We start from the raw sequence: 4777 nt of genomic DNA on the forward strand, positions 1-4777 counted from the left end.
ACTCAGAATTTTTCAGCATCTCCGAGTGCTTTCTGAATGAGGAATTTTAGTTCCAAAGATTGTTGACAGAACTGACTTAAGTACATCGGCTCATGCATGATATGTTGTCTCTTCTTTGGAACTGTTCATATTGTTTTTCTTCCTCTTGTGGATGTTTATTTGAAGGATGAATAGGTCATTCTTAGCAGGAGAGCTCTTCACGTGACTGCCAGATACTGAAGACAGATGAGTCAGTTCCACACAGACTACAAATTATGCATGCTGGATAAATCTATATTCATATTCGCATTTGACCTAAGCTTCAACTTTAAAAATAGATTTAACAGAAATTATACGGAAATTTCAAAAATTGTTTTGCTAGAAAGCAAACAAGTTATGCAATACAATTTAAAAAAAGAATGTTCCCTCTGCTAGAAAGAGATCACATTAGCAGTGAAATACTATATGTCAGTCTGAGCTTAAGCCCAAATTCAAGAACATATTGTACACAAAACTTCTGAAATCTATTTATCTGCTGTGTGATTGATAGCTATTGCTGCAGTTCGGAGACCTTCGGGCTTTACCGCCTTTCCACTGTTTGTCATTATAGAATATTCTTTGAATGGAAAGTTATGTCGTTTTCAGGGCCAGTGGAAAATAGGCCAGAATGTGGAGGTGCTAGTTAGAGTATAAGAACATTGATTTAGTAGGCAAGGAGCTGGCTTCAAATCCTACTCCAGCCACTTAGATCATGTGTGCAAATGAGCATAAGAATTGCCTCAGGTTACCCATCTGTAAAATGACTAATAATGACCCCTACTTTGTAGGACAAACCTCAGGTGTGCCCTACCTGACATAAATTGTAAGGGACTTAGCACACTGTCTAGTAATACTTAAGAAAGGTTAGCTTTGTTTTTAATTAGATCTTTTTGTATCCCCTATTGCACAGTAAGTATGATTTTCTAAAATTTTATTATGTGCTCCAAGATCTCAGAAATATTTGTCCTACCTCTTTTCCTGGTATACACAAACTGGAAAACTTAGCCTGCTTTTAACTAGGAGCTGCACCCAATTTAAGAAACAAAGAAAACGAAACAGAACAAAGAGAAATCTGCAGCGAGCAGGCATACAATGGTGGATACTGACTCCGATCTGAATTCCTTCTTCCTTGGTAAAGCGAAAGGAGTTACTGGAGTACGGACTGAAAATATCTCAATTTGGAAATGCAACCATTTCCTTTTCTTTCCTTTTCTTTTTTTTAAGTAGTGTGAGTCTTCATTATTTTCTTCTGAAATCTTGGATTTCAGAGGATAAACTTATTTGAGCTTTCAAAAACAAAAGATCTATAGAAGAATGGGTGAATTTGGAGATTATACATATTTTAAATAAATTGATAATAATAACCAGTATTTTAGAGAGTTCCACACACTTAATTCTCATAGAAGTTCTATGAATTAGGTATAGTCTTTCTAGTTTCACAAATTAAAAAACTGATACCCAATAGTTCAAGGGTTTTTTTTTTCTTTCAGGTTTTCATAAGTTGTAGGTGAAGAATTCAGAATTAGAACGTGGATGTGACCCACTGACCAAAAAATATTGCTTTGTGGTAGTAGAAAAACAAGTGTTAATCAAAATGCAGAGCCTGACCTTTCTTTCTGGGACTCTATAGATGAATCTGAGCAGCAACTAAGGCTATTTACTAGTTCCATCTTTTTTGGCTGGGAAATATTAAATAACCAAAGAACTCACCCAAAGGTGTGTATATTACAGGAAAGATATTGAGTTTAGCATATGGCTTTCAGATATTATCTTCTGAACTGTCCCTGAGAGTTATGGAGGCCAGTACCCCTGAAGACATAGGTCTTTCTAACATCAGTAATCAGAAAAAGATGCATGCCTTCAGAGGTAACAAAAAGCATCCCCAGATCTGTATCTAAGATCATTTATCCTAGAACTTTGTGTTCCTGAGTAGATTTTGAAGATACTCATATTAGTAGGGGAGAGATCACAGTGGTAACACAGGAGGGACTTTATAGAGAATATCATACTGCTCTAGAACAAAATAAGTATTTTTAGTCACCTTATCATGATATATGCCATTGCTTTCTGTTATCTGTGACAAGTACTGCCATTTAAATATTACAGACAGGATTCAGATGGGCTACAGAAAGACATTTTTTCAAAAGTCATCAGTTCATGCCTGGGTCAAGAAAATGGCAAGAATTTTCCTTTTACAACCCAAAGTAGAAAATCTGAAGTTGACTTTCTAAATAGATTAAAAACCACTTCAACTACACCAAAGGCATACAGAATGAAATAATCAACACCTATGTATCTGCTCTCCAGCTTATGAAAAGGCATTACAAAAGGCAATGAAAACCAGTGTCAGCCCCTCCATCAACCTGCTTCCCTATTACAAGCTAACCACTATGCTGAATTTGATACTTAATTCTATGTACATAATTTCACCTTACTGAAGTTATTTATGTTCTTAAGACATAATACCACTAATCAAATTGCGTAATTTTAAACCTCATACAAACCACATTATACTCTCCATATTCTTACACCATTTTTCACTGAAATTTATGTTTTTGAGATTTATCCATGTTAATACATGTAACTCTAGTTCATTCACTTCTACATATTACACACCACTGCATGGATAAAAAAAGTCTTGATTTTTGCAAGCATTTCAATATTTTCTAATTTCTTCCTTTACAAACGTCACTGCTCTGAACATTTTACACATCTCAATATGCACAAGATTTAGAGTATAACTGAGTGGAATGGAAAGGGCATCACCACCTTCAAATGCACTATTTCCTAAATTGGTCTTTCCAAGTGATTAAAGCAATTAACATTCCCATGTGTAACAAAAAGTTTTCTGTAAAACTAGACTATTAATTTCATGAGCATGAAAAGTTTATTTTTACTATACTTTGGATTTTCCTGATTATTATTGAAACTTCATTTCATATTTTATTGGCTAATCAGGTTTCTCCCTGCTGAGTTGTCTCTTAATATTATTTACTTACCTTGCTATTTATAGATTGGATAGTTTTATAGTGATGTTAAAGTGACCCTAATATAATCTGCACTAATGTTATGAGAGTTATAAACATTGTAGATTTCCTATCCCACCTGTAACATAGTCGTTTTCCTATGTTGCACAAGAATTTCATTTTCTTTTATTTATTTTTTTAGGATTTTAAATTTTAATGTGTTAAGGATAATTTGTGTATTGTTTGCAATATATTTCTTCACCAATGGCCATAAAAAAAAAAAAAGAGGATTCTCTTATACTTACACATTTATCTTTATATGTTGTCTAAATTGGGGGGTTATGGGGCGCCTGGGTGGCGCAGTCGGTTAAGCGTCCGACTTCAGCTCAGGTCACGATCTCGCGGTCCGTGAGTTCGAGCCCCGTGTCAGGCTCTGGGCTGATGGCTCAGAGCCTGGAGCCTGTTTCCGACTCTGTGTCTCCCTCTCTCTCTCCGCCCCTCCCCCGTTCATGCTCTGTCTCTCTCTGTCCCAAAAATAAATAAACGTTAAAAAAAAAAAATTTACTTCCTGTTAGAATAGAATTTCCATCTAGGTTTTTATAACTAAAAAGCCAGTGCTCTTTACCTATTGTATACCCATCTTTTTTTTTTTTTTAAGGATAATTGGAAAATGAGATTTGAGGCACTATTTCTGGATTGAAAAAAAAAATGATTTCTTCTATTGAGAATTTGTTGGAAAACGTATAAATAGAATTTGTGAGCTATACATTATTCTACTTTTTAAATTCCAACTTTAATGTAAAATATGTAGTAGTTAATTAAAATTGTTCTTCAGATAACAAAAATTATTAATACTGTCTTTCTTTTAGGGAAAGAATTGCACAATGTAGAGACTGATTTTATTCTGAAGAAACTTGCACTCTGTACCAAGTTTCAGATTAATCACTCTTCGCTTTATATATTTTTAATGTGAAATACTTTCTTTTTTAATTTTTTTAAATGTTTATGTATTTTTGGGAGAGAGAGAGAGAGAGCGAGAGAGAGCTAGCATGAGCGGGGTAGGGGAAGAGAGAGGGGGAGACACAGAATCCAAAGCAGGGATGCGGGCTCGAACTCACAGATTGTTAGATCGTGACCTGAGCTGAAGTGGGACGCTTAACCCACTGAGTCACCCAGATGTCCCGATGTGAAATGTTTTCTAATTTATAAGTAATTTTTATTTTATTTTAAAAAGTGTGGAACGCTTCATGAATTTGCGTGTCATCCTTGTGCAGGGGCTATGCTAATCTTCTCTGTATCGTTCCAATTTTAGTATCCAACTGGAGTTGGATATATCTTATGTGAAATAAAGAAATGCAGTTTATCTGTGTTTGTTTTATTTTCTTATTTTACAATTTTACTAGGCTACCTGGTAGAATGTTGAACAGATACATTGAGGGTGGGCATCCTTGTCTGATTCTCATTTTTTAAGGAAATGGTTTTAACATTTCAACTTTATTAAAGTGTTCAAAGTAGGTTAATGATCAATATCCTGTAAGACTTTTTCTTCTATGTTTAGCTTGTTTTTTGTTGTTCTTTTTAAAATAATAAATCGGTTTTGAATTTCATTCTGTGGTTTTTCTGAGTTGCTGAGATAACCACACGCCTTTTCTTTAATTTCTTAATGTGATAAACTCATTAGTACATATTTCAAAAGGCAAGCAATCTGTGCTTTTACATTTGCTTCTATTTTACTAAATTTCCTTTATTTCTCTTTTTAAAAATTTTTCCATTGCCTCCTGTGTTCATAAATA

The 4777-nt window shown here is 34.3% G+C and overlaps 1 pseudogene; it reads right to left on the reverse strand.

The window, feature by feature from the left end:
- Positions 1 to 4213: 4213 nt before the first annotated feature.
- On the reverse strand, positions 4214 to 4313 carry LOC112863050 (U6 spliceosomal RNA; annotated as a pseudogene).
- Between the last annotated feature and the right edge of the window lie 464 nt (positions 4314 to 4777).

This window comes from Puma concolor, chromosome B2 (assembly GCF_028749965.1).
Source record: "Puma concolor isolate L17-30 chromosome B2, mPumCon1.1.hap2, whole genome shotgun sequence".
Classification (NCBI taxonomy): Eukaryota; Metazoa; Chordata; class Mammalia; order Carnivora; family Felidae; genus Puma; species Puma concolor.